The sequence below is a fragment of the Acinonyx jubatus genome, chromosome B3 (assembly GCF_027475565.1).
Source record: "Acinonyx jubatus isolate Ajub_Pintada_27869175 chromosome B3, VMU_Ajub_asm_v1.0, whole genome shotgun sequence".
NCBI lineage: Eukaryota > Metazoa > Chordata > Mammalia > Carnivora > Felidae > Acinonyx > Acinonyx jubatus.
Genome location: NC_069386.1, coordinates 78,206,061 through 78,227,398, shown reverse-complemented (window position 1 = coordinate 78,227,398; position 21,338 = coordinate 78,206,061). Strand labels below are relative to the sequence as shown.

The following is a 21,338-nucleotide window of genomic DNA, read 5'->3' as shown; positions in this document are numbered from 1 at the left end:
CAATATGGATGAAAGACAGGATGAAAGATGTGAGACGGGAAACCATCAAAATTCTAGAGGAGAACACAGGCAGCAACCTCTTTGACCCTGGCCATAGCAAGCATGTCTTCTTACTAGACACGTTGCCGAAGGCAAGGGAAACTTCGCAGATTTTAATAGTCACACTTAAGAACCTTTGAAGAATTATTAGTATCTTTTACAAACCCAATTATTTAGATTCTTTCAGACATTTTAAATTGCATTTCTAAATTTAATACATTTGATTTCCTTTAAATACTGCAATCACCTGCTTGATAAATCCTTATATGCCTTTAAGTAATTCTTATATATCAAGTGAATGAAACTTGTAAATATGGTAAAGTTTAAGTTCCTGTTTGTTCCAATGTTATACACATACACAAAAATTAATTGCTTAATTATATGTATATAATATGCACAAAAATATTGATATTATAGTTTTATTCTCAAAGTCTTCAATATTTAATTTCAAATACTCTCATGTTTAAAAGATACTTTTTCACTTCTGAAATAATTATTTGATCCACACAATTTGTGGAATTCCCTTCTCATATACATTTTTTTCCATTATCTTTCTGGCTTGATTAAGGTTGCTTAAACCCCACTGCTTTTTTTTGGGTTGGATTCTTGGGGGTTTTGTTAATCATTACTACAGAACTCTATTTCTGTCAGTGATGCCATAACTTTAGGGAAGGGGTGGTGGGTAGTCTTGTATCTTACACCCCTAGATAAAATTTATCTGTTACTTCTGTATGCTGGAAAGTCTTAGATTCCTACCGAGATTGATCATTTGATTGGATTTTGAATTTCTTTAGCTCCTAAGATAGGTGAATCCCTTTTGTATCTATACTAAAGACAAGTGCATTTTTTATGTTCTTTCTTTCTCATAAGGCTGCAGATTCTTACAAATACTAAATATGTGTGATTGAGTGTTGGCAGCCTCTTGGAGTTTTACCTGACCATCTTGTAGTCACAGCTCATAAGATCATTCTTTTAATTCAGTATCTTCCTCTATAAATATAAGAAAGAATGCTTAGGACACCACTTTTTAATGTCTGACTAGATCTGGCATATGGGTTTATCACAGTATGTTTCACCTGGCCCCTACTCCTGGCTATGTAGGAGTCAGTCAATTTTTGTTTTTGTTTTTCACATCTTTATGCGTATAACTGGGCAGATTTTTCCCACTTACATATATATTTATTGGAATTTGTTAATATTCCTAAGATTAATATTGTCTTTTAATATTTTGATATTGTCTATAATATTCTTAATATTAGATTATAGTTTTTATAGGGATTCTTTGCTTTTTTTCAAATTGAAAAATATAAATACTTAGGTTTTGAGGTATTTTTGCTCTGTATTTAAAGAGAAAAATGAGGGGCCCCTGGGTGGCTCAGTCGGTTGAGCGTCCGGCTTTGGCTCAGGTCATGATCTCACAGTCTGTGAGTTCAAGCCCCGCATCGGGCTCTGTGCTGACAGCTCGGAGCCTGGAGCCTGTTTCAGATTCTGTGTCTTCCTCTCTCTCTGCTCCTCCCCTGTTCGTGCTCGGTCTCTGTCTCTCAGAAATAAATAAATAAACATTTAAAAAAAAATAAAGAGAAAAATGAATTGAAGCAAACAAGGTGCAGAATGAACTTTTATACTTGATAACCAATACTGAAATTCATTATTGGGTAGACTGCATATGAAATATATCTAGCAAGTACACAGTGAACAAATGATAAAATTGAAAAAAAAATTAACAATTTCCACTTTCCTGCTTTTTTTCAATAAGCACTGGCCTGATAGTTTCTCTGTATAACCACATTCATTTTCATCTTTTATTTTTATTTATTTATTTTTTAATATTGATTTTTTTGGTTGAGAGAGAGAGAGAAAGAGAGAGCACACATGGGTGTGGAAGGGGTAGAGAGAGGGAGACCCAGAATCTGAAGCAGGCTGAGCTGTCACCACAGAGCCTGATGCGGCGCTCGAACCCATGAACTGTGAGATCATGACCTGAGCCGAAGCTGGATGCTTAACCGACTGAGCCACCCAGATACCCCATTTTCGTCTTTTAAAAAGCAGTATGAGAAACATACAATACTATAAATCTATAAGAAAATTCCATAGAATAATTTCTTAAAAGTAAAATTTCATTCTGTTCTTGTTCAGTTCTCAATAGTGTTCTTTAGAAACCTGAAATATTAAAAAACTGAGTGTTTTAAATATATGTGTGGATGTCATCTTGATAAGTCTGTTTTTCACCAAAAGCCCTTTCTTTTCCGAAAGAAGACTTTGCATTTATTAAATACTGTAGAGTTGTCTTTATTAATTTAAAATATGTTTTGATTGAGAAAATGTTATTTACACACAAAGTTTCAGGAGCATCTTTATTAGATAAAGTAAGTAAGTTCCAGTAAATCACCTAAGAGTATAAACACCATTGGGGCAGTGATTGCTTGTCCTCCCCACCCCTACTCTTATATGTCAGGTGTCTAAAACAGTGCCTGGCACTGAATGATGTGAAAGAATGATCTGTCCCATTATTTACTGTTAAGTTCCTAGAAGCAGAACTCTGTGGTCAGTCTGTATGCAAATGAAGTGTGTGTGTGTGTGTGTGTGTGTGTGTGTGTGTGTACAGTGTATGTGTGTATGTTGTATCTGGGCTTTCTAGGAAGTGCTGTTTTTACCTTTGATCTATAATTAATATTCAAATCAGTGTTTTTAAAAAGTGAATTAGAGGTGTTTTGGGAGATAAGAGATACTTAGGGAAAATGTTGGACTTGTATTTAGGAACCACACAAACAGGAAACCCTTGGATTTGAGACTCTTCAGAGGGATTGGTATTCTTCTCATCTAATTGGGCCAAGGATTTAAAGCCAGTGAAAGCCTTCCTTCCTGAAAGCATTTTATGGTAAAGCCTGAATAAATATTTGTTGAATTGAATTGAGTCTTTGGAACAGGAGTCTTTTGTGGTTGTTAGTGTATACCTCATTGAAATATTATGAACGACACTTCAATGTTTTACTTGTCAAACTGCAGCCTACTTTACCTGTAGATTTTAAGAACATAATTATGGAAATCATAAAAAGCCTCACACATGAAATACAGTGGTAGAAGAGATGGTGATGGAGAGATGGTGATAGTGTCTTTGGGGAAAAATAATCAGGAAGTGACAGACTCAACCAATGTTAGCTGGAAGTTTCTTTGCTGAGTTTCTGCTTCCCCCCTGACTTGTGAAGTGAATTTGAGAAACTCAGATGGGCTGACAGGGAACATTCTACAGAGTGGCCCCCAGTGAGGAACTTTTTAATGGTTAATAGTTACCATTTTGGCTGCTCTTATTTGAGTCAGTAGGATTACAGTTTAAAACCATTTACCTTCTCTTTGTTTCCTGACAATTCTTAACCTTAGTTACTTTAATTTTTTACTTTTTACGTATCAATTTCTGTGTTTGGTATTTCTTAAGTCAAACTTCAGGTTTTTAAATGACTTTAAATTGTGCTTGTTTTGAAAATCATTTTATTCACACTTTCTTGTTGTATACTAGATGACCAGTGTCAAATTATGTTTATATCCTTCTACCTGTGCATGTTTGTTTGCATTGCTTATTTTCTGGGATTTTTAGAAGTCTTTTCCTAATTTTTTAACTTTCTCTTCTTGGTAATTCTAGCTCTTGACAACCCACATTTACACCTCATATGTTTTAAATTTTCTGCCCTGCTGTTTTGGGTTTTTTTTTTCCCCTTCATAATTTACTTTCTCATGCAGTTTTAAACCTCATAGGACATTCTTAAATGTCTGATAGATCCTCATAAGTTGATTTTCTCCAGAGTCATAAACCCCACTGGGTGGATATCATATTTGATTTTCTGGAACTCTGATGCTTTTTAACATAACATCCAGCCCTTAGATGAGGAATCTGTCACTCCCAACTACATAACCACTGTATTTTGGGCAGTTGTATGCTATAAGCCAGAAGTATGTATAACCTCAACAGTCACTTCTGGGGAGGGCTTCTCCCAGACCTTGGTGCTAAGCCAGGGGAGGTGATACCCCCATGTTGTTTAATATAGAGGTGGAACAGTGGCAATTTTGCAGTCATTTTTAAAAAATTTTAAACTATCCTGCTTTCTAGGCTGCTTTATTCCTAGGATGGTCCCCGCCTTTCCTGTTAAGAGTTTACAAAGAACTAAGCAGCTGGTGAGAACAGGAGTTATCTCAGCTTGGATTTTCACAATACAGTGTGTTTTTTCCACTGGCAAATAGCTGTTTACAGTCATCAAGTGTACCTTTTATTCAGGCATTTTAAGAGTAATCCTCTTGATAGACAAATGATATGTTGATATATCATTGACATCCTCTTGATATATATCCTCTTGTTTATTTTTTATTGACTATAACCTCGCCAAATTCCTTGGGGGTGTAAGGACATGGAAGACTAGAGTCCCTAGAGGGGACAAATAGTCACATTTTGGGAATTAGGCCAAATTACAACACTCTTGCTGGTGTAGTGTGACCTTCCTGCCTTTCCCTTCTGAGGATTTTTCTGACTCCTATGAAGGTGTGCTCTTTCATCTTTAGGGGTCCATCTCACACAGTCGTTGTGGTTGTGCACCTGAAAATCAGCTTAGGAAGTGATGTCACTCACCTGGCAGACCCATAGTACAACTGAACTCTCTTAAAAAAAAGTGACCATGTGTTTTCCACAAATTATCGATTTATTGACCTTTTGTCCCAACTGATTCACAACTAAAAATCTAAATGTGGGTATTTTAGGCCAGTGATTTTACACTAGGAGCAGTCAGGATTTAGATACTCATTATTGCCACCTTCTTAAACCAGGAGTTGCTTTCAGGTTTTATGAATCTCACCTTGGCCTTTGAACCCATGAACAAAAACCAGTTGTGAGCTAATCTAATTGAACTCAGCATATAGCCCTGATAATTTAAGGTCTCATAACCTGCCCAGTAAGGAACCACTGGCGTAAACATCAGTAGGAATCAACTTCTGATAGACTAGTTAAAATATTAATAGCAATCATTATGATGGTGATGATTATCCTTAATATAGCTAACTTTATCAGCCATTACTATACCATTCTTTTAAGGACCTACCTAGATTCACTCATTTACCCAACAGGTAGATAACTACTTCTACCCTCATTTTTAGAGGGGAGGAAATTGGGGCACAGAAAGAATATCCAGGATTACACAGGCAGTGACAGAGTTGGGATTTAAATTTAGGCATCAAAGCTCCAAAATTTATGGACTTAACTACCAGACTATTTATATAGAATGTCTTAAATATTTCCAGATGGATTAATAAATCTGAAAAAAAATTTAGATTGACCTCTTTTCCCTTTACCTTGTTTCTTAATCATTTGATAATACTTTTCAATGAGCTGAATGCCTATTTTAGAGAACACAAAGATACTATTCTTTTATAAATAGGTACATTTTATTATTTGCAATTACAAGGAGCCCAGACTAGAGACTGACCCTGTTAATTAATTATTGCAATGAAGACAGGTACCTATAAACTTTTAAAAGTCTAACTTTATGTGTGCCAGTGTTTCCAAGCTTATAATTGGTTTAAAAGAAGGATTCATATTATGTATGTGTGTATATATTTGTATTTGTGAAAATATATATATGATATATGTATTTATAAAATATATAATTATTTATAAAATCTATATGCATATTTATTTTAAGTTCCTTTGTATCCTCATAAATAGTTTATCATAAAGAGTACGTTAAGACCAATCCTGTACAATGTTAGGCTTTCATTGGATACTCTATTAGATTTTTATCTTTACTTTTAAATTATGAACTCTCTATACCCATCAATTAGCTTCAATAATTATCAAAATTGTAGGCAGTCTTGTTTCATTAATAATTAATTTTTTGTTCCCTAGTCATTTCCCCTTTAACCTCTTTTCTCTGGATTGTTTTGAAGCTAACATTAGGATTTATTTTAATCCAGATTCTGGAGAGTCTTCAGAATAAGCTTTGGAGAGAATCCTGGTGTTATAGTAGTACTCTTTCTGGGGCTGGGTGCCTTGCATTTAGGTGCTTGGCTTTGTAAGTGTCCTGACATTTAAATTTCATTTTCTAGTAGGACATGTGGTTCTCTGTTCAACTGGCAACAAAGAAAAACTGTACTCCAGGCATTGTAATGATGCTTGCTACTTAGTATCTCATGTGAGAGTTGGCTTTCAATAGAAATGGCTTGAAGGACATACATGTGCTTATCTATTCTAGATATTTTAAAGTACATTCCTGACTCCAGTTATATTAAAAAGTTGTGTGTCAGAAGGCATTGCATTAGTGAAATGCAGAATTACTTGAGGTGATGCCATTAATCCATTTCTAGGTTTGTCAAGCAGGATGATCCTATGAAACTCAGGTCTGGGGTAAGGCCCAATATGTTGTTCATTATAGTGTTCAGTAGTCTTTATGAGGAACCTGTGGGAAAATTCCTGTTAAATTTTAAGTCCAAGAATACTTGTTTACCTCCTGAGCCATTCCTATGCTTTTAATCTCACCAACAGTGTGAAGTGTGAAATTAACATTTATTTTGTCTTGTGTTGACTGTCCTAAGGGTTAGAGCCAAAATAGGGGGCCCAAAGACCAGGTATTTAGCACATCATGCATCGGTTTTAAATTTGTTCCTACTTTGCTTTTGTCCTCACCCTTGTTTGTCTTGTTTGTCTTTTTTTTCCTTTTTCAGGTAAGATAGAATATAAACAAAATAACAAAAGTCCTAATAGTGGTTATCTCTGGTTTGGGATAAGACAGCTTATTTTATTATTTTCTTTTTATTTTTCTAAATTCCTTATAATATGCATGATAATAAAAGTCATAAGGAAAAGATGTAAACACTTTTAAAAACTGAATAATGAACCACTAATAAAAGAATTATGGTTGCAGAGCCAAGGTCCTGCAAGATTAAAGATCTGTTGATATAGTTTTTATTTTGTCGTTTTGAATTAGACTTATTTGAATTCACCAAATAAACCTTTATGGACCAGGGCTGTACGCCCAGCACTTTCTGAACAGTACCTCATTCCATCGTTGGAGCATCCCTATAGGAGACACATTTTCAACCCTCCTCTGTGGACTAGTGCAAAGGATGTAATGATCCATTCTCAAAAAAATATCTTCTAAAGGGAGTGACAGCTTCAGCTAAACAACCATTAATTTGATGCTTTAGCTTTACTGTATTGGCCTCACTTTTGGGAGGCATTGTATTCTTTTGACAAACCATATTGTTGATAAAAATATCTTCACCCATTTCTTCCAGTAAGCATAATGTATTTTGAATGAATTTCTTGCCATGAAAATGAATAAATGACAGTCCCAATGCACCTTGCTCCAAGTCATGCCTTGAGCCCTGTACGCCCTGAGGAGGGTGACAGGGCGACAATGTGAAAAGAGAAATACTGGCTTATGAGTAGTAGACCTAGGTCATGGTTGTATATGGATGTAAATCCAGTATTTACTATGTGCTAAACTCTGTTGTAAGCCCTGGAGATAAAAATCTCACACAGCTTTGGGATTTTCCATAGTCTTCTAACTTGTGAATCCTCAGCTTCCACATCTTTACAAGTGTCTCATCTACCAGGGACAGTAGTAATACCTGTTGTTGGTACCACCAAGCATTGTTGTTGTAAGGATCAGAAGAAAAATGGCCTGAGGGAGTATTTTTGAAAAGGGCCGAGCAATGTTAATTATAAGGTAGCATTATCCAGTGAAATAGTTTGACATTTTCACGTTACTGTGGATCAGATGCAAATATAAGTTGATTAAATGATAAATGTGGAGTTGAACATGCATAGAATAAATGGACCTTTTATGCTTTACCTTTCATTTATCTTTTTAAAATTAACTTTTTACTTTTTTCCTTTTAAATTTTTATTTAAATTCTAGTTAGTTAACATACAGTGCAATATTGGTTTCAGGAGTAAAATTCAGTGATTTATCACTTACATACAGTACCCAGTGCTCATCGTAATAAGTGCCCTCCTAATCACCCATCTAGCCCATCTCCCACCCACCTCCCTCCACCAACCTTCAGTTTGTTCTCTCTTTTTTATTAAAATTTTTTATGTTTATTTTTGAGAGAGAGAGAGAGAGCAAGCATGAATAGGGGAAAGGCTGAGACAGAGGAGACACAGAATCCGAAACAGGCTCCAGGCTCCGAGCTATCAGCAGAGAGCCCAATTCAGGGCTTGAACCAACAAATGGTGAAATCATGACCTGAGCCAAAGTCGGACATTTAACTTACTGAGCCACCCAGGTGTCCCTGTTCTCTATTTTTAAGAGTTTTTTATGGTTTGTTTCTTTCTCTCTTTTTTCTTTCTTCCCCCCTCTCATATGTCCATCTGTTTTATTTTCAAATTCAACATATGAGTGAAATCATATGGCATTTGTTTTTCTCTGCCTGACTTACTTCACTTAGCATAATACACTGTAGCTCCATCCATGTCATTGCAAATGACAAGATTTCATTCTTTTTGATGGCTGAGTAGTATTCCACAGTGTGTGTGTGTGTGTGTGTGTGTGTGTGTGTGTGTGTGTACACACCACATCTTTATCCATTCATTAGTTGGTGGACATTTGGATTCTTTCCATAATTTGGCTGTTGTAGATAATGCTTCTTTAAACATCAGAATGCATGTAATCCTTCAAATCTGTATTTTTGTATCCTTTGGGTAAATACCTAGTAATGTAATTGCTTAATAATAGGGTAATTCTATTTTTAACTTTTTGAGGAACCTCCAAACTGTTTTCCAGAGTGGCTGTACCATTGCCTTCCCACCAACAGTGCAAGAGGGTTCCCCTTTTACCACATCCTCACCAAAATCTATTGCTTTTCGTGTTGTTAATTTTAGCCATTCTGACAGGTGTGAGGCAGTATCTCGTCATGGCTCTGATTTGTATTTCCCTGATGATGAGTGATTTGAGCACCTTTTCATGTGTCTGTGAGCCATCTAGATGTTTTCTTTGGAAAAATGTCTATTCATGTCTTCTGCCCATTTCTTAACTGGGTTGTTTGTTTTTTGGGTGTAGAGTTTGGTAAGTTCTTTATAGATTTTGGATACTAACCCTTTATTGTCTATGTCATTTGCAAATATCTTCTCCCATTCCATAGATCGCCTTTTAGTTTTGTTGACTGTTTCCCTGGCTGTGCAGCAGCTTTTCCTCCTGATGAAGTCCCAGTAGTTCATTTTTGCTTTTGTTTCCCTTGCCTCCATTGACACGTCTAGTGAGAAGTTGCTGTGGTTGAGATCAAAGAGGTTGCCACCAGTGTTCTCTAGGATTTTGATGGTTTTCTGTCTCACGTATTTACACTCACATAAATCCATGTTGAATTATTTTTGTGTATGTTTTAAGAAAGTGGTCTACTTCATTCTTCTGCATGTTGCTGTCCTGTCTTCCCAACAACATTTGTTGAAGAGACTATCTTTTTTTCCTTTGGATATTTTTTCATGTTTTGTCGAAGATGAGTTGACATAGTTGTTGTGTATTTCTGGGTTTTCTGTTCTGCTACATTGATCTATGTGTCTGTTTTTGTGCCAGTACCATACATACTGTCTTGATGACTACAACTTTGTAATATAGCTTGAAGTCTGGAGTTGTGATGTCTCCAGCTTTTCTTTTCTTTTTCAGTATTCTGCTTTCTTTACCTTTTAACTGCTTTATGGTAAGGCTATTATAAAGATTTTTCTTTTTCTCCTTCCAAAGCCAAGGGTTTTTTATTAGCACTGGCTCTTGCTGTGAACTCTATCAGGGAATGGTTGAGAGGAGAAGCCTGCATTGAATCCTGTTTCTGTTACTTGCTTTCTGAAGTAACTTTTGGCAGTTTATTTAAGATCTTAATTGCCTTTTCCATAAGATCGGGATAATAAGTGCCTGTGCATCATCATAATAATTTTATAAGATTAGTATGTGGGTTGATAACATCCGTAGAACACACAATGCTAGGCAGTCAATCCATGCTTGCTCCGACATCCTCATGTACAGCATTATTAAGGTCATAATTTCAGGACTGTATGGGCAAAATACTTAATGGTAAATTCCTATTTTTATAACAACCTCTCTATGTTAAATGTATATTGTATAAAAGAATTGATTCTACAATTTTCTGACAATGGAAAACTGGCAAAATAATTTATATAATAGTAACTCTCAAGAAGAGAGGTTTAAATTTTATTTACAAATATATCTAAATTCAGTGTTATGAAAATACTTTATTTATTTGATGTAAACTGCATTCTACTGGTGTGTGTTTGTGCTGATATTTAGTGAATTGTAGATTGAATTAAAAATAGCAAGTGCTAACCTTGATATAAATATTTTCATATTTGCATCACAAGTATGAGAATTTGCACTTTGAACATTTCATAAATATTAATCGATTAAACTTCAGAACACTCCAGTGATCAAGATATTGTAAATCAACCTTCTGGATGAGTATTAAAATTTACCAGCCCACAACGATAAACTCTGCTTTCTGCCCTCTAAACTAACATACAGATTAGAGTTTGTAACATTGATTTGTTCTTTAAAATGTATCTCACTTCCTTTCTGTTTTAAAAGAAATATTTAAAAATGTGCTAAATAGCAAAGGAGGGCTTATGCATTTTGTAGACACAACTGATGTAATCATTTGGACATTAGAGCCTACTTAGTCAAAATCTCAGCCAGCTCAATTAAAAACAAAACTCACATGAATGGTCATTACGGTGGCTCCTAATTTGGTCAGAATTATCAATCTATGTTGAAGATAGAGTGATATGGATGAACTGATGGTGTGCTTCGCCTTAAATTAAGAAATCTAATAGCCAAGTGAAGTGATGAAATGTGATATATTTTCCACTTATCCATCAGCACCATCAGTATTTGAGTAATCTGGGATTCATTTATTCATTATCCATTTTGTAATGTTCTTTATTGCCCTAGGCACACATAAACTTGGTATTCTCAAATGTTGAGAAAAAGACCATGCCCCTCCCTGAGGAGCTCAAAGAGCATGTCATGGCTTACTTAGGCATATTAGCTAAAAAATAGTGAAATCTTTGAATCTCTTAAAGAAATAGGTTTTCTTTTTTTTTCTTTCTTTCTTTTTTTTTGGCTGTTTCAAGTTTAGATTACATTAAGTTACATTATTATATGTTACATATATTTCATTAATTATATATTGTATATATTAAATAAATGTTATACAGAGAGTCCCTCATTTTCTCGCCTTAATGTGCAAAAATGCATATAAATGTAGATCTGCAAAATCCAGAATTGGAATATTGGATATACTACTAACTTTGGAAATACAGTGAGTAACTAAAAACTTAATTTTTAAATTTGTGAAATTAAGGAACTAGTAGTGGTTTTAGGATAAATTCATTTCAGTTTTTAACTTGTCTTAACTTCAAAGGGGTAACATAATGTATGACATACATTATATTTTCCTTTACATTTCAAGAAGCATAGTATATTAGTATACTATATTAGTATACAAAATTATTTTGAGAAGCCATCTTAATATATAAGAAATACAAACTACCATTTCTTGAAAATTAGTTTTCAGAACTTATCTTTTTGCCAGAAAACACTGATTACTGCTGAGGAAAAGAACTTATCAAATTATTTCAAAAACTTTTAATTTTTCCTCCAACTTTAAAAATTATATGTCTGACTTTAGTGATATAGCATATGTGACAATGTGTTCCATTCCTTATTTTTTTTTAAATTGAGGAATAATTGATATTTAACATTATATTAGTTTCAGATGTATAACATGATTCAATATTTGTATATGCAATATTTGTATACAATGCAAAATGATAACCACAGTAAATCTAGTGACCATCTATTACCATACAAAGTCACAAAAGTTTTTCTTGGGATGAGAACTTTTAAGATTCACTCTTGGCATTTTCAAATATGTACTACAGTATTATTGACTGTATTATATTGACTCTATTATATTATTAACTTTATTGACCATGCATCACATCCCCATGCTTATTTTATAACTATAAGTTTGTACCTCTTTACTCTCTTTAACCATTTAACTCATCTCCCAGCCTCCCTGCCCCCTGGCAACTACCATTCTGTTTTCTGTATCTATGAGTTCTGTTTTGTTTTGTTTGATCATTTGTTTTGTTTTTTTTAGATTCCACATATAAATGATATCATATGGTATTTGTCTTTTTCTTATTTCACTTAGCATAATACCCTCAAGGTCCATTCATGTTGTCACAAATGGCAAGATCTCATTCTTTTTTATGACCAGGTGGTATTCCCTTGTGTATATATGCTACATCTTTCTCAGCTCATTCATTGACGGACACTTAGATTGTTTCCATATCTTGATTAATATAGATGCTGTTTCAGTGAACATGGTGGGGGTAGTGCATATATATTTTCAAATTAATGTTTTTGTTTTAATACCCAGGTAAATGCCCTGAAGTGGAATTGCTGAATCATGTATTAGTTCTATTTTTAATTTTTTGCAGAACCTCAATACTGTTTTCCTTAGTGGTTGTACCAATTTCTTCAATTTCTTTCATCAGTGTCTTGGAGTTTTCAGTGTTATAGTCTTCTTCTTGGTTAAATTTACGACTGGGTATTTTATTCTTTTAATGAAAATTTACTGAATTCATTTATTATTACTACCTATAGTGCCTAAAAGTTCCTTTTTCTCCACATCTCTGCCAACACTTGTTATTTCTAATCTTTTTGATAAGAGCTATTCTAACAGGTGTGAGAGATTTCTCATTGTGTTGATTTACATTTACCTGATCATTAGTGATATTGAACATCTTTTTAGGTGTCTGTTGTCCATCTGTATGTCTTCTTTGGAAAGTTGTCTATTCAGATCCTCCACCCATTTTTTAATCAGATTGATTTTTTGCTACTGAGTTATATGAGTTCTTTATGTATTTTGGATCTTAGCCCCTTATAGCATATATGATTTGCAAATATTTTCTTCATTTAGCAGGTTGCCTTTTCATTTTATTGATGGTTTCCTTTGCTGTGAAGAGATTTTTATCTCTTCAAACAAGTTTCACTTGTTTATTTCTGCTTTTGTTGCCTTGCTTTTGTAGTTACATCCAAAAAATCATCGTCAAGGTAGATGTCAGGCAGCTTACTGCCTACATTTTATTCTAGGAGTTTTATGGCTTCAGGTGTTATGTTCAAGTCTTTAACCTATTTTCAGTTAATTGTTTTGTGTATGATGTAAGGTAGTAGTCTAGTTCTTTAGCCTGTTTTCGCAGCACCATGTATTAAAGAGACTGTCATTTCCCTATTGTGTATTCTTGCTTCCTTTGTTGTAAATTAATTGACCATGTATACATGGGTTTATTTCTGGACTCTATTCTATTTCATTGATCTTTGTTTTGTTTTTATGATAGTACCATACTGTTTTGATTACTATAGCTTTGTAATATAGTTTGAAATCAGGGAGCATGATGTCTGCAGCTTTGTTCTTCCCAAGATTGCTTTGGATATTTGTGGTCTTGGCTATTGGCTTTGTCTATGTTGTAGTTCCATACAAATTTTAGAATTGTTCATTGAAATGTCAATGGAATTTGATAGGAATTGCATTGAATCTGTGGATTGTTTCAGTTAATATGGACATTTTACCAGTATTGTTTCTTCCAATCTGTGAGTAAGGAGCATTTTCCCATTTATTTGTGTCTTCTTCAGTTTCTTTCATCAGTGTTTTGTTGTTTTCAGTGTACAGTCCTTTCATCTTCTTGGTTAAATTTACTACTAGGTATTTTATTCTTTTTGATGCAGTTTTACTGAATTCATTTATTAGTTATAACAGGTTTTTAACAGAGTCTTTAGGGTTTTCTGTAACATAAAGAAAGTCATGTCATCCGCAGATGTCAAATAGTGAAGGTTTTACATCTTCCTTTCCAGTTTGGATGCTTTTTGTTTCCATATCGTGCCTAATTCTTGTGACTAGGACTTCCAATACTGTGTTGAATGAACGTGATGAGAGTGGGTATCCTTGTATTGTTTCTGATCATAGAGAAAAATCTTTCAGCTTTTCACCATTGACTATGATTTGAACTGTGGGTTTTCATATATGGCCTTTATTATATTGATGTGTGTTTCTCTATACCTACTTTGTTGAGGGTTTTCCCAAAAATGGATGTTGAATTTTGTCAAATGCTTTTTCAGCCATTATTTCTTCAAATAAATCTTCTGTCTCTGTATTTATAATACAAATTTATTCTTCTTGATGTTGTCCTGTAGGTCAACTTTTAAAAATTTTTTTGTTCTTGCTGCTCTGTTTGGGTGAATTTCACCACTCTGTCTTCAAGCTTAGTGATCCTCTCTTCTGCTTCATCTATCTGGTCTGTTGTTGAACCTCTCTGTCATATTTTTCAGTTCAGTTATTGTGTTGTTTAGTGTGTGACTTCTGTTTCGTACTTTCTTATGTTCCCTGTTTCTTTCTCATGGTGTCATCTTTTCTTTCTGTGTTCATATGTTCTTCTCCCAACTTTAGTGAGCATCTTTATGACAATTACTTTGAACTCTTTATCAGGTAAATTATTTCCGTTTCAATAAGTTTTTTTCTTAAGGTTTTTATTTTCTTTTTTGGAAACATAATGCTCTGTTTCTTCATTTTATTTGACATTCTGTGTTTGTTATTGTGTATCCAGGTGAAACAGCTATCTTGCCTAGTCTTGGAAGAGATAGACCTATTTCCAAACTTGCCCTAGCCCTTCTTTGTCTTTCAAATTTTTGTGATTGTCTATGCACCCTGACTTATTCTTGATAGATCCCAGTCATTGATGGTGTCTTAAGACCTATCCAAGTTCCAAAAGGAGGGATCTCCATCAGCACCTGGTGACAGACTGATTAGAAACTAGACCCTCAGGCAGCAGCTTTTAAAGCATGCAAATATATACTTTTCTGTGGGACTGCATTCATATACCCTCATGACCTACAGACCAGGAGATCTGGAGGTGTCCCCTGGGTGACAATTGCAAAAACTGGGCTTCAGACGACTATATAAGCTTCTCTCTGGGAGAGAAGAGAGAGAGGCAGAGAAGGGGGGAACAGAGGATCTGAAGTATGTGAGCTATAGTGAAGCTGAGGGAGAGCATAAAAATGGCACCCCAGCTTATGTTCCCTTTAGAGCAGCTTAGGAGCTTTAAGATATATGGTAAACCTGAAGTCTGCCCTCAGGGTGAAACTGAAAGACTGCTTGTGGGGAGGATGTGTTTTAGTCTACTGTCTCTATAGTGCCCTGGAGGTGGCAACCTGCCAGGAACTTTCTCTTTAATGTTGCAGTCCCATGAGACCCACCAACGCAAGCCTCTGGCCACCAGATGACCAAGGGGTGTCCTCTTGTATAGTACACAGGCACACTGACTGTAGCAAGGCATCGGGGCACTGTTGGGCCAGGGCATGCCTGCCAGCTTTTGTGGGCTTGTGGGAGAGCACAGGTACTTTTGTGCTGGTCCTTGGGGTGAGTCTACACGCAAGTCCTATAAGAGAAGTATCTAGTTCCATATAGTCCTTTGGGTCTTCTGCATATGAGCTTCTTTGATTTTCAGAGCCGGATGTTTGGCATGGGTCATGTCTCCATTGCAGGTCCCAAAGGTTGGGGTACCTGATGTGATACCCCGTGCTCAGGGAGATGCTCTGGTTTTGTGAGATCCCTCTTGATGATTGGTTGTGGCACTTGGGGTGGTAGTTTGTGGCAAGACCATGTCTCTGCCTCACCTACCAACCTTGATGTGGCCTTGTTACTGATTGTTGTGAAGGAGCTATTCTGCTAGTTTTCAGGACTTTTTCAGAGGGAATTGTTCCATCTGTAGCTGTAGATTTGGTGTGTCCATAGTCAGAGTACAGGATCTTCCTATGTGTCCATCTTGGGTTGCCCCCCTTACTTTAGTATTTCAACTCATCTCAAGAAAAGAAAACATTATTAGTTTTCTGTTTTTATGTAAAATGCCCTCCAAATCGAACTTCATGTGCAGATAATGTTTTAAGTATTGCAGAGATCTATTTTTGTGATAACTATGCATCGCTATCTCTTTAGCAATAACCAAGCTTTTCTTGGATGGCTTAATAGGCTTTTGGTGAGTCCTATGTTACTTGATAGCTTACTACAGCTATTGTTCACTGAGCAGGTAGTTAAGCTGTCAAAATACTATGAGATCATACGGAAGCAGTCAGTTTCTGCCAAGTTAGTAATTCAGTCTTTCAGAACTCTAATTCTTTTTTTTTTTTATGAAATTTATTGTCAAATTGGTTTCCATACAACACCCAGTGCTCATCCCAACAGGTGCCCTCCTCAATACCCATCACCCACCCTCCCCTCCTTCCCACCCCCATCAACCCTCAGTTTGTTCTCAGTTTTTAAGAGTCTCTTATGCTTTGGCACTCTCTCTAACCTCTTTTTTTTTCTTCCCCTCCCCCATGGACTTCTGTTAAGTTTCTTAGGATCCACATAAGAGTGAAAATATATGGTATCTGTCTTTCTCCGTATGGCTTATTTCACTTAGCATTACACTCTCCAGTTCCATCCATGTTGCTACAGAGGGCCATATTTCATTCTTTCTCATTGCCATGTAGTATTCCATTGTGTACATAAACCACAGTTTGTTTATCCATTCATCAATTGATGGACATTTAGCTCTTTCCATAATTTGGCTCTTGTTAAAAGTGCTGCTATAAACATTGGGGTACAAGTGCCCCTATGCATCAGTACTCCTGTATCCCATGGGTAAATTCCTAGCAGTGCTATTGCTGGGTCATAGGGTAGATCTATTTTTAATTTTTTGAGGAACCTCCACACTGTTTTCCAGCGGAGCTGCACCAGTTTGCATTCCCACCAACAGTGCAAGAGGGTTCCCATTTCTCCACATCCTCGCCAGCATCTATAGTCTCCTGATTTGTTCATTTTAGCCACTCTGACTGGCATGAGGTGATATCTGAGTGTGGTTTTGATTTGTATTTCCCTGATGAGGAGCGACGTTGAGCATCTTTTCATGTGCCTGTTGGCCATCTGGATGTCTTCTTTAGAGAAGTGTCTATTCATGTTTTCTGCCCATTTCTTCACTGGATTATTTGTTTTTTGGGTGTGGAGTTTGGTGAGCTCTTTATAGATTTTGGATACTAGCCCTTTGTCCAATATGTCATTTGCAAATATATTTTCCTATTCTGTTGGTTGCCTTTTAGTTTTGTTATTTTTTTCCTTTGCTGTGCAGAAGTTTTTTATCTTCATGAGGTCCCAATAGTTCATTTTTGCTTTTAATTCCCTTGCCTTTGGGGATGTGTCAAGTAAGAATTTGCTGCGGCTGAGGTCAAAGAGGTTTTTTCCTGCTTTCTCCTCTAGGGTTTTGATGGTTTCCTGTCTCACATTCAGGTCCTTTATCCATTTTGAGTTTGTTTTTGTGAATGGTGTGAGAAAGTGGTCTAGTTTCATCCTTCTGCATGTTGCTGTCCAGCTCTCCCAGCACCATTTATTAAAGACACTGTCTTTTTTCCATTGGATATTCTTTCCTGCTCTGTCAAAGATTAGTTGGCCATACTTTTGTGGGTCTAGTTCTGGGGTTTCTGTTCTATTCCATTGGCCTGTGTGTCTGTTTTTGTGCCAATACCATCCTGTCTTGATGATTACAGCTTTGTAGTAGAGGCTAAAGTCTGGGATTGTGATGCCTCCTGCTTTGGTCTTCTTCTTCAAAAGTGCTTTGGCTATTTGGGGCCTTTTGTGGTTCCATACAAATTTTAGGATTGCTTGTTCTAGTTTCGAGAAGAATGCTGGTGAAATTTTGATTGGGATTGCATTGAATGTGTAGATAACTTTGGGTAGTATTGACATTTTAACAATATTTATTCTTCCAATCCTTGAGCATGGAATGTTTTTCCATTTCTTTATATCTTCTTCAATTTCCTTCATAAGCTTTCTATAGTTTTCAGCATACAGATCTTTTTTTGTTGTTGTTGTTTATGTTTATTTATTCTTGAGACAGAGAGAGACAGAGCATGAACGGGGGAGGGTCAGAGAGAGGGAGACACAGAATCTGAAACAGGCTCCAGGCTCTAAGCTGTCAGCACAGAGCCCGACGCGGGGCTCGAACTCACGGACCACGAGATCATGACCTGAGCCAAAGTCGGCCGCTCAACCAACTGAGCCACCCAGGCGCCCCTCAGCATACAGATCTTTTACAACTTTGGTTAAGTTTATTCCTAGGTATGTTATGCTTCCTGGTGCAATTGTGAATGGGATCAGTTTCTTTATTTATCTTTCTGTTGTTTCATTATTAGTGTATAAGAATGCAACTGATATCTGTACATTGATTTTGTATCCTGCGACTTTGCTGAATTCATGCTGAATTCACCAAAAGCAGACTTTTGGTGGAGCCTGTTGGGTTTTCCGTGTATAATATCATGTCATCTGAAAAAAGTGAAAGCTTAACTTCATCTTTGCCAATTTTGATGCCTTTGGTTTCCTTTTGTTGTCTGATTGCTGATGCTAGAACTTCCAACACTATGTTAAACGACAGCCGTGAGAGTGGACATCCCTGTCGTGTTCCTTATCTCAGGGGGAAGGCTCTCAGTTTTTCCCCATTGAGGATGATGTTAGCTGTGGGCTTTTCATACATGGCTTTTATGATGTTTAAGTATGTTCCTTCTATTCCGACTTTCTCGAGGGCTTTTATTAAGAAAGAGTGCTGAATTTTGTCAAATGCTTTTTCTGCATCGATTGACAGGATCATATGGTTCTTATCTTTTCTTTTATTAATGTGATGTATCCCATTGATTGATTTGCGAATGTTGAACCAACCCTGCATCCCAGGAATGAATCCCACTTGATCATGGTGTATAATTCTTTGTATATGCTGTTGAATTCGATTTGCTCGTATGTTATTGAGAATTTTTGCATCCATATTCATCAGGGATATTGGCCTGTAGTTCTCTTTTTACTGGGTGTCTGTCTGGTTTAGGAATCAAAGTAATGCTGGCTTCATAGAATGAGTCTGGAAGTTTACCTTCCCTTTCTATTTTTTGGAATAGCTTGAGAAAGATAGGTATTATCTCTGCTTTAAATGTCTGGTAGAATTCCCCTGTGGAGCCATCTGGTCCTGGACTCTTATTTTTTGGGGAGATTTTTGATAACTGATTCAATGTCTTTGCTGGTTATGGGTCTGTTCAAGCTTTCTATTTCCTCCTGATTGAGTTTTGGAAGCGTGTGGGTGCTTAGGAATTTGTCCATTTCTTCCAGGCTGTCCAGTTTGTTGGCATATAATTTTTCATAGTATTCCCTGATAATTGCTTGTATCTCTGAGGGATTGGTTGTAATAATTCCATTTTCATTCATGATTTTATCTATTTGGGTTATCTCCGTTTTCTTTTTGAGAAGCCTGGCAAGAGGTTTATCCATTTTGTTTATTTTTTCAAAAAACCAACTCTTGGTTTCATTGATCTGCTCTACAGTTTTTTTTTAGATTCTATATTGTTTATTTCTGCTCTGATCTTTATTATTTCTCTTCTTCTGCTGGATTTTGGGTGTCTTTGCTGTTCTGCTTCTTTTCCTTTAGGTGTGCTGTTAGATTTTGTATTTGGGATCTTTCTTCTTTCTTGAGATAGGCCTGGATTGCAATGTATTTTCCTCTCAGGACTGCCTTCGCTGCATCCCAAAGCGTTTGGATTGTTGCATTTTCATTTTCATTTGTTTCCATATATTTTTTAATTTCTTCTCTAATTGCTTGGTTGACCCATTCATTCTTTAGTAGGGTGTTCTTTAACCTGCATGCTTTTGGAGGTTTTCCAGACTTTTTCCTGTGGTTGATTTCAAGCTTCATAGCATTGTGGTCTGAAAGTATGCATGGTATGATCTCAATCCTTGTATACTTATGAAGGGCTGTTTTGTGACCCAGTAGGTGATCTATCTTGGAGAATGTTCCATGTGCACTCGAGAAGAAAGTATATTCTGTTGCTTTGGAATGCAGAGTTCTAAATATATCTGTCAAGTCCATCTGATCCAATGTATCATTCAGGGCCCATGTTTCTTTATTGATCCTGTGTCTAGATGATCTATGCATTGTTGTAAGTGGAGTATTAAAGTCCCCTGCAATTACCACATTCTTATCAATAAGGTTGCTTATGTTTGTGATTAATTGTTTTATATATTTGGGGGCTCTCGTATTCGGCACATAGAAATTTATAATTGTTAGCTCTTCCTGATGGATAGACCCTGTAATTATTATATGATACCCTTCTTCATCCCTTGTTACAACTTTAATTTAAAGTCTAGTTTGTCTGATATAAGTATGGCTACTCTAGCTTTCTTTTGAGTTCCAGTAGCATGATAGATAGTTCTCCATCCCCTCATGTTCAATCTGAAGGTGTCCTCAGGTCTAAAATGAGTCTCTTGTAGACAGCAAATAGATGAGTCTTATTTTTTTTATCCATTCTGATACCCTAGACTTTTGGTTGGAGCATTTAATCCATTCACATTCAGTGTTATTACAGAAAGATATGTGTTTAGAAGTCATTGTGATGTCTGTAGGTTTCATGCTTGTAGTGATGTCTCTGTTACTTTGTCTCACAGGATCCCCCTTAGGATCTCTTGTAGGGCTGGTTTAGTCATGATGAATTCCTTCAGTTTTTGTTTGTTTGGGAAGACCTTTATCTTCTATTCTAAATGACAGACTTGCTGGATAAAGGATTCTCAGTTGCATATTTTTTCTGTTCATCACATTGAAGATTTCTTGCCATTCCTTTCTGGCCTGCCAAATTTCAGTTGATAGATCTGTCACTAGTCTTATCGGTCTCCCTTTATATGTTAGAGAATGTTTATCCCTAGCTGCTTTCAGAATTTTCTCTTTATCCTTGTATTTTGCCAGTTTAACTATGATGTGTCGTGCAGAAGATCGATTCAAGTTACGACTGAAGGGAGTTCTCTGTGCCTCTTGGATTTCAGTGCTTTTTTCCTTCTCCAGATCAGGGACATTCTCAGCTATGATTTGTTCAAGTATACCTTCAGCCCCGTTCTCTCTCTCTTCCTCCTCTGGAATCCCTATTATACGGATATTGTTGTGTTTCATTGCATCACTTAGTTCTCTAATTCTCTGCTCATACTCCTGGATTTTTTTAATCTTTTTCTCAGCTTTTCTTTTTCCATAATTTTATCTTCTAATTCACCTATTCTCTCCTCTGCCTCTTCAATCTGAGGTGTGGTCACCTCCATTTTATTTTCCACCTCATTTATAGCATTTTTTAGCTCCTCCTGTTTCTTAGTCCCTTGATCTCTATAGCAATAGATTCTCTGCTGTCCTCTATACTTTTTTT

The 21,338-nt window shown here is 36.1% G+C and overlaps 1 protein-coding gene and 1 pseudogene across 2 annotated transcripts in view; both read left to right on the top strand.

The window, feature by feature from the left end:
* PRKD1 (protein kinase D1) overlaps window positions 1-21,338 on the top strand; it is a 327,764-nt gene that overhangs the window by 17,034 nt on the left and 289,392 nt on the right. The window lies entirely within an intron of this gene.
* Window positions 6,866-21,338, top strand: part of LOC128316010 (60S ribosomal protein L9-like) — a 36,784-nt pseudogene continuing 22,311 nt past the window's right edge.